The sequence below is a fragment of the Hyla sarda genome, chromosome 7 (genome assembly GCF_029499605.1).
Source record: "Hyla sarda isolate aHylSar1 chromosome 7, aHylSar1.hap1, whole genome shotgun sequence".
NCBI classification, from domain to species: Eukaryota; Metazoa; Chordata; class Amphibia; order Anura; family Hylidae; genus Hyla; species Hyla sarda.
Genome location: NC_079195.1, coordinates 179,692,249 through 179,705,921, shown reverse-complemented (window position 1 = coordinate 179,705,921; position 13,673 = coordinate 179,692,249).

Below are 13,673 nucleotides of genomic sequence, written 5' to 3'. Positions count from 1 at the left end.
AGCTAGATTTTTTACCATTTTTTGATAACCCATTGAAATTGCGATAAAGGGTGAGATACTGTACTATATATATAAACATAATTGATATAATACACACTTTATAGATATACACTACAATACATATTAATAATATACATAATATACACAGCAACACTATAGCAATACACTGTGTACACACCGCATATAGATGTCTTATATGTATATGATCATTATAAAAACATAACAACAATAAATACAAGCCACAATTATGCCAGATCGATACCAGGACCTTTGAGGATATCATGTGATCGGTCACGTGTCTAGGAGGAGTCAGGCTCAAGGTTGTGTATTATGTGACAACAGTTGGCTGATGGGAGTTTGGGGGAGGGAGGGAAAAAAAAAGGAAAGTGGAGGTCACGTGTTTCCTTTAATAGAGCTCCAGTCTGCAGTTTGCCGGAGCTGCTAAAGGACCTTTGATGATGTCATGACCATGTGATCAATCACATGGGCGGTATGGGTCAGACTTCAAGCTCGCCTTCTGAGACCCGATCTCATTGTGTAGTCGCCGCATGTGGTTTTTGTTGTAACCTTCAAGCGGTTACCATACGTTTTTTAACATAATTTTGCATTTGTTCAGATTTCTGACAGTATATGGAACTTGTTATTATTTTAAACTGTCTTTTTATCGCCAAAAAAAAGGAGCTTTAAACACTTTCACCAGAATCCATTCCATTTGATAGATCTACTTCAAAATAAGCAATATTGACAATCTTCCAGCCCCCAGACACCCTCAACAAAAAATTTGGACAAAACATTACTCTGTGTTATGTCAGGTGTGATCAGCCAAAAGTTTTTTTTTTTAGCTCTAGCTTAAAGAGGATCTGTGGAGAAATGGTCCAACTATTAAAATATGGTAAACAGCGCAAATGTAAAAAAATAAATAACTAAAGCAAATTGTTAGAATTAGTTATTTTTGGTTACTTTATATATAATTTATTTTTTATAAAAAGCATTCAAAAAAGTCAATACTATCCAAAAGTGGTACAAAACCGTTATAGCAGTAAAGCTAGGACCACTCGGAATGTGTCGTCTCCATAGACAGCAATGCATTTCAGAGTGGATTTAAAAAATAAATAATCATGTTCTGGGATTCGGAATTTACATAGTGGAACTTCTGTTGCGGAAATTCCGCAGTGTGAATGGTGCAGCAGAATCCCTTTAGAAACAATGGGAGGCTGCTGCATCAGATTTTCTGCAGTGAAATTCCAGAGTAGAATTCTGCTTATAAAATAAGTAGTGTGACGGCCGCCGGGAAGAATAGCAGGAGAAAAAAATACTGCTTGCGCCATCTTTTTTTTCCACTACTCCCGCTGAAAAACAGCGGCGCCCAATGAATCCCATTGACTATAATGGGGTCCTTCGGGACCCACTGTTGCCCATTGTGCCTCGTTTTCTTAGGGCATTCGATTTTTTACACGGACTGAAAATAAAGTCGGACCACGATTTTCAGTCTGCGTCAAAAATCTGATGCGCTGAGAAAATGACCCAATCATAGTCATTAGCTGACTACGATCAGGTTCGCAGCCCCATAGAAGCTAATGGGTCCATACCTGTCCATGCACAGATATGATATCAGTCGATTTGAGCTTCCGAAATTGTATCTGTGCATCGGAGGTTCAAATCGTGATGTGAACCCAGCCTAAGAATAGCCTAATCACCTATAACCACTGGCTTTATGATAAGTAAATGATTTAAGCCCCCCCCCCCCCCCCAGTTAGCACATCCATCAGTCACTAGAACGAGTGTTTTAAAGCGTGCCTGACATTTTAGGTGACTTTTCAGAATAGGCTGCTGTGTATGTGTACATGAGGAGCGGTACTGGCCATTATATAGCATTTCTGGCCATTATATAACTTGTAAATAACATTTTAGCAGATTTCTGACCAGTAGGCTTAAAGGGGTACTCCGGTGCTTACACATCTTATCCCCTATCCAAAGGATAGGGGATAAGATGCCTGATCGTGGGAGTCCCGCCGCTGGGGACCCACGTGATCTTGCACGCGGCACCCCGTTTATAATCAGTCCCCGGAGCGTGTTTGCTCCGGGTCAGATTACGGACGACTACAGGGCAGGCGGCATGTGATGTGACGCCTCCGCCCCCGTGTGACGTCACGCTCCGCCCCTCAATGCAAGCCTACGGGAGGGGGCGTGATCAGGCATCTTATCCCCTATCCTTTGGATAGGGGATAAGATGTGTAAGCACCGGAGTACCCCTTTAACCCCTTAAGGACCGGGGTTTTTTCCGTTTTTGCATTTTTGTTTTTTGCTCCTTGCCTTTAAAAAATCATAACTCTTTAAATTTTCCACCTAAAAATCCATATGATTGCTTATTTTTTGCGCCACCAATTCTACTTTGTAATGACGTCAGTCATTGTACCCAAAAATCTACGGTGAAAAGGAAAAAAAAATCATTGTGCGACAAAATTGAAAAAAAAAACGCCGTTTTGTAACTTTTGGGGGCTCCCATTTCTACGTAGTATATTTTTTGGTAAAAATGACACCTTATCATTATTCTGTAGGTCCATACGGTTAAAATGATACCCTACTTTTATAGGTTTGATTTTGTCGCACTTCTGGAAAAAATCATAACTACATGCAGGAAAATTAATACGTTTAAAATTGTCATCTTCTGACCCCTATAACTTTTTTATTTTTCTGTGTATGGGGCGGTATGAGGGCTCATTTTTTGCGCCGTGATCTGAAGTTTTTAACGGTACCATTTTTGCATTGATAGGACTTATTGATCGCTTTTTATTCATTTTTAAATGATATAAAAAGTGCCCAAAAATGCACTATTTTGGACTTTGGAATTTTTGGGCGCGTACGCCATTGACCGAGCGGTTTAATTAATGATATATTTTTATAATTCGGACATTTCCGCACGCAGTGATACCAAATATGTTTTTTTGTTTTTTTTTTGTTTTTTTTTTGCAAATAGTTTTTTATTAAAGAGTTTTATGTATAACAACAAGAAACAAGAGCAGTACACTTATCAAGGTCAGCGCTTTTGACATCACGCCGTTCCATAAGCAAATAAAACAAGCAATACTTCCAAGTGTTATGTGCACTGATATACAACAAATAACAACAACAAAGTGACATACTTTTTGTTTTGGTTAGTCCTTTCAGGTGTCACGTGTAACGGTCCTATGTGATCATGCAATATACCTAGCTAGTATGTTTTCCAAGTCTGTTCTACATTCAATATTTCGTCTGTCTCCTAAATAAATCAATGTCATTACAAAAACCTATTGTTTGCGAATGGTCTAATCACACAGTTACATATCACTATACCACCATTATATATATTTGAAAGGTTACTGCCCATCTTAAATATCCTTGCAATGAGAAGAGGATTGCCAGCATGTCCATCTACTTACAAATTTCGGATATCTTCCAGAGCCCAATGCTATGATTTTTTCGTACGAATAAGTAGTGTTAATTTTATTAATAAGATCATCTATGGCAGGTATGAGAGAAGATTTCCAATTACTAACTATGAGAATTTTTGCTAATATGCAAATTATACAAAAGAGGTCACGCAGGCTATGTGGGATCAGTTGCAAGTTAAGAAACAGCAGTACTGATTGTGGGGTCCATGGTATTGTAGAACCTAATAGGTTAAACAGTAACAGTTTGCACGCTCTCCAAAAGGGGGCAATGAGAGGGCATGACCATAAAATATGGAACAACGATCCCAATGAGCCACAACCCCTCCAACACAAGTGAGATACCCCCGGGTATATGCGTGCCAATCTATCTGGCATATAGTACCAGCGCAAAATAGTTTTCAACGCTGACTCAACATGAGATGAACATTGGAAAACAGAATGTATTGTTTTAAAAGCCGTTTGCCAGTCTTCGACCGTGAAAAAACAAGATAGTTCTCGCTCCCAGATACGCAGAGGGTATGATTTAATAAGTTTGGTTGTGGGGAGCATGTTTTTATATAAATATTTTAAACCTTTAAGGGGTGTAGCTAGATGTTTAAGAGCGAGTCCATGGGTGGAGGCGGAGGTGAGAGTCAGTGATTGTAAAAAATGTCTGATTTGAAGGTATTTAAAAAAGTCGTGGGATGGGAGGGAATAAACCTCACTCAATTTCTGAAAGGAGGCCAGATTAGAGGACTCCATCAGTAGATCAACATGTGTCAGTCCCTGGTTAATCCAAGACGTTAAGTCTAGGTTGGGAATACTAGCTTGTAGAACTGTAAGCGGTAAAATTCTAAAGGATGGGGGGGCAGAAGGTTTAGAGTTATGTATATAATAGATCCATGCTTGGTGTGCAGCCTTCATTAAAGGGCTGGACAATATTGGGGAAGGTAAATTCCAGTAAGGTAAGTATAAGAGGTCCCTGGTCGAGTAAGGGAATGAATAGTAATTCTCCATCTCCACCCATGGGAGATCCGACTGCGTATTCCACCAGTGCCGCAACAAGGAAACCAAAGTAACTATATAATAGACTTTTAAATCCGGGGAGCCAAGCCCACCCATATCAGGTTGTTTCTTTAATATTTGCACAGAAAGCCTTGGTCGTCTGCCAGCCCATATGAATGAAGAGAGAAGTGCTTGAGCTTTAGTAAAGAATGTAGGAGGTAGGGTTATAGGAAGAGTGCGGAATAAGTATAGAAATCGGGGAAGGATAAACATCTTGAAAGTGGCAACCCTGCCCACCCAAGAGATTTCAGAGGCCGCTAAATGCTCTATTTCAGTGGCGACAGATGATAGTAAGGGTATATAATTTTCCTTATACAGGGTGTTGTGTGGATATGATAAACGAATACCCAAATATTGTAAAGAGGTCGGTTGCCAGTCAAAAGAAAAGGTAGATTTTAAAGAAGAGAATAAGGATGGAGAGAGATTAATAGGTAAGGCTTGGGTTTTAGTTTGGTTAAGGTGATAATATGAAATGTCCCCAAATATTAAAATGTTGTGCATGACTGTTGGGAGGGAGATTTCTGGATTAGTTAAAGAAAGAATGACATCATCCGCATATAACGAAATGACATGTGTTTTTGGGCCAATTTTGACGCCAGAGATGTCCCCGTCCAACCTGATTGCTTGAGCCAAAGGCTCCATGGATAGGATATAGATTAGAGGTGACAGGGGACATCCCTGGCGGGAGCCGTTAGTGATATTAAAAGGATCAGAGAGAGTACCATTAGCGAGCACTCTAGCAGAGGGTGTGGAGTATAAAGACTGAAGTGCTGATAGGATGCCTCCCAAAAAACCCATATGTTGGAGGGCCGAGAAGGCATACGACCACCGGAGGCGGTCGAAGGCCTTCTCGGCGTCCAAGGCTAAGATTAATGCGGGACTTCCAGTTTTTTCCAGATGATAGAAAATATTTAATAATCGCCTAGTGTTATCGGAAGCCTGTCTGCCCGCAACGAACCCAGATTGGTCCGCTCTGATTAAAAAAGGTAAAAAAGGGGATATGCGGGAAGCTAACAATTTTGCAAAAATCTTTACATCCTGGTTTAGCAGAGAAATTGGCCGAAAATTTGGAGGGCGATCAGGAGGCTTGCCAGGTTTGGGCAGTGTAGTGATAGTGGCTTGAAGGTTTTCAACAGGGAAACTACCCAAAGACATCGCAGTCCGACAGACAGCTGCCAGATGTGGAGCTAAAATATGTTTAAACGCTTTGTAGTATGAATTAACAAAGCCATCAGGGCCTGGCGCCTTGTCGGCAGGGAGGGAGGTTATTGCGAGCAGAATGTCATCTGTGGTGATTTCAGCGTTCAGGGATAGAAGCTGCTCAGTAGAGAGTCTGGGTAACTGTAAACGCGAGAGATAAGAATTGGTTATACTAGCTATATCGGGGGGTGAGGGGATAGAGTCTCGCAAGTTGTAGAGGTGGGTATAGAAGGCCTGGAAACCGTTGGCAATATCAGTTGGGGTGTAAAGTTTTTCATTCGTGGTCGGATGCAGTAAGTAGGGGATTCTAGCTTTCATTTGATGTTTCTTTAGTCTATTAGCTAGTAATTTTCCTGCCTTATTATTCTGGGAATAATATCTAGCCTGCAATTTTCGATGGGATTTTTCATAGGACAATAATAGATGACAACGCAAGTCTCTCCTCAGATCAACAACTATCCGGGCTGTTTCTGCAGAGGGAGAGGTTTTATTGGTGAGCTCGGCCTGTTTTAATTGAGATAAGATATCCTCTAGTCGTCTCTCCCTCTCCCTTTTTAGAATAGAGCCGTATTTAACGCAATGTCCTCTAATAACAGCCTTATGGCAGTTCCACAAAATAATTGGGTCCGAGACGGAGTGTATATTGGTGGAAAAATATTCAGTGATGTCACGATGCAAGTATTTAGCATATGTAGGGTGTGACCATAAAAAAGGATTGCTGCGCCATGTATAAGATGGAGGTGAGGAAAAGGCATCTTTTAGTTGGAGAGTAATGGCAGCATCATCCGACCATTTAATTGTAGCTATAGTGGTGGCCATGGCGTTAGATAACAAACCTCTATCTATCCAGAACATATCTATACGAGAATAGGAGTTATGAACTCCTGAATGGAATGTATAATCTTTCTCACTGGTGTGTTGGATGCGCCAAATGTCATACATGTCAAAGTCAGATAGGATAGGGTTAAGGGATGAAGAGGGAAAGCGGGAAGAAGAAGTAGAGTCTAAAGCAGAGTCAGCTACAGAGTTAAAATCGCCGCAGACGACCAAAGATCCCCACGCGGGTAGTTGAGCTGTATGGCATAAACGTTTAACAAATCTCAGTTGACCCACATTAGGGGCATACAGGGAAACTATTGTATATTTAGCGGCACTAATGGAACAGCGTAGGATCACATACCTGCCCTGGGGGTCCGACACCACCTCGTGTAGCGAGAAGGCCAACGTGTTCCTTATTGCAATCAGGACTCCGCGGGCCTTAGAACTAAAATGAGAATGATATATGTGAGAAAAAGCAGGGTGTTTTACACGGAAAGCATCCTTCGCTATCAAATGCGTCTCCTGTACACACAATATATCACATTTAGTGGTTTGTACCTCTTGCCATAACTGAGATCGTTTATATGGAGTGTTTAGACCATTCGCATTTATACTAGTAAATACTATAGACATATTAATAAATCATACAAAGAAAAAACTAAATAATAATGCAGGAAAATATTATATGGAAGACAGGGCGCATCTCCCAGCCAGCATGCGCCTGTCAAGTGAGAGTAGAACAGATACTTAGGACCAAGATAATGTGCGTATGTCACGACATAGAGAACAAAGAACAGAGAACAAAACAAAAAACAAACAGAAAAAAAACGACACATGTAGACTAGTGCCGTTATCCACGGAGTGGGGGTTAGAGTCTGCACTGAAGCCAGAGGACATGGGTGTTTCACCAGAGCCCGCATCAAATTATCAAGAAAAAAGAAATAAAAACACAGTCCGGACTGGATATACAGAAAGAGGACAGACAAAAAAATCAGGCTGTTGACCAATCCTTCTCCACTTGCACAGGTCTGCTGAATTTCTTTGGAGAGGCTGCAGGAGGCAAAACAATGTCCCAAGATTTAAGCAATTCTTCTCCCTCCGTGAGGGTGCGTATCACGTGGACCTTATTGTCCTTGCGGATCAGGAGCCGAAGTGGGAAACCCCACCTGTAGAGTATTTTGGCAGACCGTAGAGCCGTAGTAAGTGGTAGGAGACTTCTCCTAGCTTGAAGTGTGGTGGCCGATAAATCAGCATATGCAGAGATCTTATGATAAGGTGCTGGAAGGCCGTTGTTCTTTCTGGCGACTTCCATAAAGCGTTCTTTAGTATGGTAAAAGTGCACGCGGGCCAAAATGTCCCTAGGGACCGACTCTTCCAAATGCTTGGGTCTGGGGATACGGTGTGCCCTATCTATGATTAGATCTCGAGGTGCACTATCAGGTAAAACAGTTTGCAACAAGGTTTGGACATACTCAGGGATGTCTGCAGGAGCTACACTTTCTGAAATGCCACGGAGTTTAATGTTATTGCGACGACTTCTGTCCTCAAGGTCTGCAATTTTTGCTTTAAGTACAGACAGTTCATCTTCCACTACATATTGGGAATCAATCAAAGCATTGTGAGAGGTAGCAAATTCACTGAACTTCCCTTCTATGTGGTCGACTCTCTGTCCCAAGGATTGCACTGAATTCTGCAGCGGGGTCACAATTGTATGTATATCCTGCAGCATGGTGGTTCTGAGTAGCATAAGCATGTTCCTCATTGCTGTATCTGTAAGGGACTGACCAAGCACTGGCATATCAGCCAGAGGGTCAGCTATAGGTAGCTTCTGTATAGGAAGTCCTTCCTGGCTGCCTGCTTTAACTGGCATCTGAATGGATGCAGGGGTCTGCAGATAATTCTCAAGGCCTCTGTATAATGAGCCTAGGGCGGTTTGCAATGTCCCCCCAGGAGAGGAGCAAGCATTTTGCGACTCACCCTGTAACTTCGCGTCCGAGCTCCGCGTACACCGCTCGGGAGAGGTAGGATCCCGGTGGGGAGATTTTGCTGCCAGATCACGGAGCTCCGGAACTGAGGATGATCGCCGCCATTGTGGTGAGTGCAGGCGCTCCGGCATGGCGCACGGGGAGAACTGCTGCACAGGAGACACTGCTGCGTCCTGTCCGTCGGCGCCATCTTGTGTGAAGGCCTCCCGGGGGATAAAGGAGAATCTCGTTAGCGATCCCCGCCGGGTGAGTCTCTTGCGTCTGCCCGGCATGTTGAGGAAGGTAGGGAGGAAGGTTAGAGCTGGTCACGTCCGGGTGTGAGCTATTATATCGTCGCTAGAACGGGTTAGGCTGCGGAGCTCTGCTTTCACCCGACCATGCGCCTCGGCTGCCAGGCCACGCCCCCGATACCATATATGTTTATTTTTATTTTCACTGTGTTTTTTTTTTTTAATGGGAAAAGGGGGGTGATTCAAACTTTTAATAGGGAAGGGGTTAAATGATCTTTATTCACTTTTTTTTTTCACTTTTTTTTTTGCAGTGTTATAGGTCCCATAGGGACCTATAACACTGCACACACTGATCTTCATCATTGATCACTGGTTTCTCATAGGAAACCAGTGATCGATGATTCTGCCGCTTGACTGCTCATGCCTGGATCTCAGGCACTGAGCAGTCATTCGGCGATCGGACAGCGAGGAGGCAGGTAGGGGCCCTCCCGCTGTCCTGTAAGCTGTTCGGGATGCCGCGATTTCGCCACGGCTATCCCGAAGAACCCACTGAGTTAACTGGCAGTTTTCACTTTCGCTTTTAGCCGTGTGGCTCAGCTCTGAGCGCATGGCTAAAGGGTTAATACAGCGCTGCGTGCTATTAGCGGCGGGTCCCGGCTTCACTATGACGCTGGGCCCGCCGTGATATGATGTGGGGTTACCGTGCAACCCCGCGTTATATCACGGGAGCAGGACCAAGGACGTACCTGTACATCCTTGGTCCTTAAGGGGTTAAAGGGGTTATACAGGGGAAAACTTTTTTTTATATATATCAACTGGCTCCAGAAAGTTAAACAGATTTGTAAATTACTTCTATTAAAAAAATCTTCATCCTTTCAGTACTTATGTGCTTCTGAAGTTGAGTTGTTCTTTTCTGTCTAAGTGCTCTCTGATGACACGTGTCTCGGGAACCGCCCAGTTTAGAAGAAATTCCCCATAGCAAACCTATTCTACTCTGTGCAGTACCCGAGACAAGCAGAGATGTCAGCAGAGAGCACTGTTGCCAGACAGAAAAGAACAACTCAACTTCAGCAGCTGATAATTATTGAAAGGATTAAGATTTTTTAATAGAAGTAATTTACAAATCTGTTTAACTTTCTGGAGCCAGTTGAGATAATTTTTTTTTTTTTTTCCTGGAATACCCCTTTAAAGGTGATTTTAGTGCATACCTGCCAGACAGTAATACCCATGCTTTGAAAGGATCTGTGCTTGTCTTAGGGTTAAATGTTGTGGCAATTCTTTCGTAAACTGGCTATTTCCTGTGGCAGTTTTGTTCCCTTAAAGTACAAATCCAATAATTCCTTGTTTGTAAGTGTGAGGTCACTTTTTTCCCTCCCATACATCAGCCACCCCACCCATTGAAACACACCTGTGCACCCTTCAATGCAAAAGACCAGTGTTTTCTTACCAGGGTGCCTCCAGCTGTTGCAAAAACAGAATGATCTTCCTCCCACCCAGCGGTCGCTCCACCCATTGAAGCACAGACAGGCTCCCTCTGAACAACTGACTAGTGATGTAATGTCTCAGGCCACTTGGCAACCTGGGAAAACCTGAGACGACACTCATTTTGTATGCTGTTAAAAATAAACATTAGGGGAAAAAAAAAATCACATAAGAATTGTGAGACCACCATCACACAGGTACAGACACTAAATCATGCACACTAACTATTCAGCCCCTGTAGCAGTAAAATAAAAAAAATCCCGGAATACCCTTTAATCTAAAATTTTCAGTTCTCCCAGAGCTGGAGGGTAGAGCTTCTATGGCAGTGGTCTTCAACCTGCGGACCTCCAGATGTTGCAAAACTACAACTCCCAGCATGCCCGGACAGCCGTTGGCTGTCCGGGCATGCTGGGAGTTGTAGCTTTGCAACATCTGGAGGTCCGCAGGTTGAAGACCACTGCTCTATGGTATCTCCTAGAGATGAGCGAACTTACAGTAAATTCGATTCGTCACGAACTTCTCGGCTCGGCAGTTGATGACTTTTCCTGCATAAATTAGTTCAGCTTTCAGGTGCTCCCGTGGGCTGGAAAAGGTGGATACAGTCCTAGAAGACTCTTTCCTAAGACTGTATCCACCTTTTCCAGCCCACCGGAGCACCTGAAAGCTGAACTAATTTATGAAGGAAAAGTCATCAACTGCCGAGCCGAGAAGTTCGTGACGAATCGAATTTACTGTAAGTTCGCTCATCTGTAGTGTCTCCCATACACTTTACACACAGAGAAGGAGATCCTGTACTATTTGAACTACTATTTAGATGGTTCTATATCTGTGTGTACAAGTCTAAGCAGCTGGAGCAGTCTGAATGGTGTTTAAAGCCCTGGGGTGAGATCTCTATTTACAAAGCTAACTGTGCTGTCTTTCTGCAGCCTGTATATGTTTCAGGCACTTTTCTTCCCATATATCTCCCCTCTTCATAGACTTGTATGGCATGTCATGCAGACACGGGGTAAAAGCTAAGCAAAAAGGAAAAGTTTAGCAGCAGGAAGAGGGTAGAAGTTTGATAACAGGAGAAAGAAGCATTTTTGTCTAATAAGACATTTCACATAGTTTCTTACATTCACTTGTATCATTGATCTATGCAAAGTTTGTTCAAATAGCAATGCCTATAAAAGTCTTCCAGTTAGCATTGCATGGCGATGCTAAGGTGGAGTTTAACCCCTTAAGGACACATGACGTTCTCATACGTCTCCATTTCCGAGTCCTTAAGGACACATGACGTATGAGAACGTCATGTGTTTTACCGGCCCCCCGCAACCATCTGGAGCGGAGCCGGTCCCCAATGCCTGCTGAAATCGTTCAGCAGGCATCGGGGCATATCGCCCAGGGGGCCCAGCGATCTGTGGCGGATTCCGGGTCAATCGGGTCTCCAGTGACCCGGTGACCCGGAATTATTGGCTGATCGGGGCAATCAGAGACGGCCCCCGAACAGCCAGAGCCAGCAGGGGTGAGGTGGCACTGGTGCCACCTCACGATCGCCCTGATTCGTCGGCCGGATTACCGGCCGACCAATCAGGGCACCTGCTGCGGGTGTCACTCCCGCAACCCGCTCCGCCCCTCTTCCGGAGGATGTGAGCGGGTACGGGACGTGCACCCCGGGTGCTGGGGACCCCGATCCCCGGCGCCCCTGTTGGGATCGGGGCCCCAGGAGCAGCGGCGGCGGCGGAGATGACGAGGGACTGACCTGTGCGGCGAGGATCGTTGGAGGTGAGTGACAGCCTCCTGCTGTTGCTTAGCAACAGCTCCCAGCATGCAAAAAGAGCATGCTGGGAGCTGTAGTTATGCAACAGCAGGAGGCAGACCACCACAACTCCCAGCATTCCCTTATGGGCATGCTGGGACTTGTAGTTTTGCAACAGCTGGAGGCACATTCTTTCTATGGAAAAGTGTACCTTCAGCTGTTGTGTAACTACAACTCCCAGCTTGCGCAATCAGCTAAAGTGCATGCTGGGAGTTGTAGTGGTGCATCTGGTGGTTGCATAACTACAACTCCCAGCATGCCCGTTGGCTGTCGGTGACTGCTGAGAGTTGTAGTTTTGCAACAGCTGAAGGCACACTGAGTTAAGTAGCAAACCAGTGTGTCTCCAGCTGTTGCATAACTACAATCCCCAGCATCCCCAGCCAAAGTAGTATGCCTCCAGCTGTTGCATAACTACAAGACCCAGCATACCCTTCCGCTGTCCGTACATGCTGGGGGTTGTAGCTTTTGCAACAGCTGAAGGCACACTGGTTGCAAAACACTGAGTTTGTTACCAAACTCGGTGTTTCACAACCAGTGTGCCTCCAGCTGTTGCAAAACTACAACTCCCAGCATGCTGGGAGTTGTAGTTTTGCAACAGCTGGATGTTCCCCCCCCCCAATGTGAACGTACAGGGTACACTCACATGGGCGGAGGATTACAGTAAGTATCGGGCTGCGAGTTTGAGGTGCGGCAAAATTTCTGCCGCAGCTCAAACTGCAAGCGAGAAACTACTGTGAACCCCCGCCCGTGCGACTGTACCCTAAAAACACTACACTACACTAACACAAAATAAAATAAAAAGTAAAAAACACTACATATACACATACCCCTATACAGCCCCCCTCCCCTCCCCAATAAAAATGAAAAACGTCTGGTACGCCACTGTTTCCAAAACGGAGCCTCCAGCTGTTGCAAAACAACTACTCCCAGTATTGCCAGATAGCCGTTGACTGTCTAGGCATGCTGGGAGTTTTACAACAGCTGGAGGCACCCTGTTTGGGAATCACTGGCGTAGAATACCTCCATGTCCACCCCTATGCAAGTCCCTAATTTAGGCCTCAAATGCGTATGGCGCTCTCACTTTGGAGCCCTGTCGTATTTCAAGGCAACAGTTTAGGGTCACATATGGGGTATCGCCGTACTCGGGAGAAATTGCCTAACAAATTTTGGGGGGTATTTTCTGCTATTACCCTTTTTAAAAATGTAAAATTTTTGGGAAAACAAGCATTTTAGGTAAAAAAAATATATATTTTTTTACATATGCAAAAGTCGTGAAACACCTGTAGGGTATTAAGGTTCAAACTACCCCTTGTTACGTTCCCCGAGGGGTCTAGTTTCCAAAATGGTATGCCATGTGGGTTTTTTTTTGCTGTCCTGGCACCATAGGGGCTTCCTAAATGCGGCATGCCCCCAGAGCAAAATTCGCTTTCAAAAAGCCAAATGTGACTCCTTCTCTTCTGAGACCTGTAGTGCGCCAGCAGAGCACTTTTCACCCCCATATGGGTTGTTTTCTGAATTGGGAGAAATTGGGCTTCAAATTTTGGGGGGTATTTTCTGCTATTACCCTTTTTAAAAATGTAAACATTTTGGGAAAACAAGCATTTTAGGTAAAATTTTTTTTTTTTTTTTTTACATATGCAAAAGTCGTGAAACACCTGTAGGGCATTAAGGTTCACATTACCCC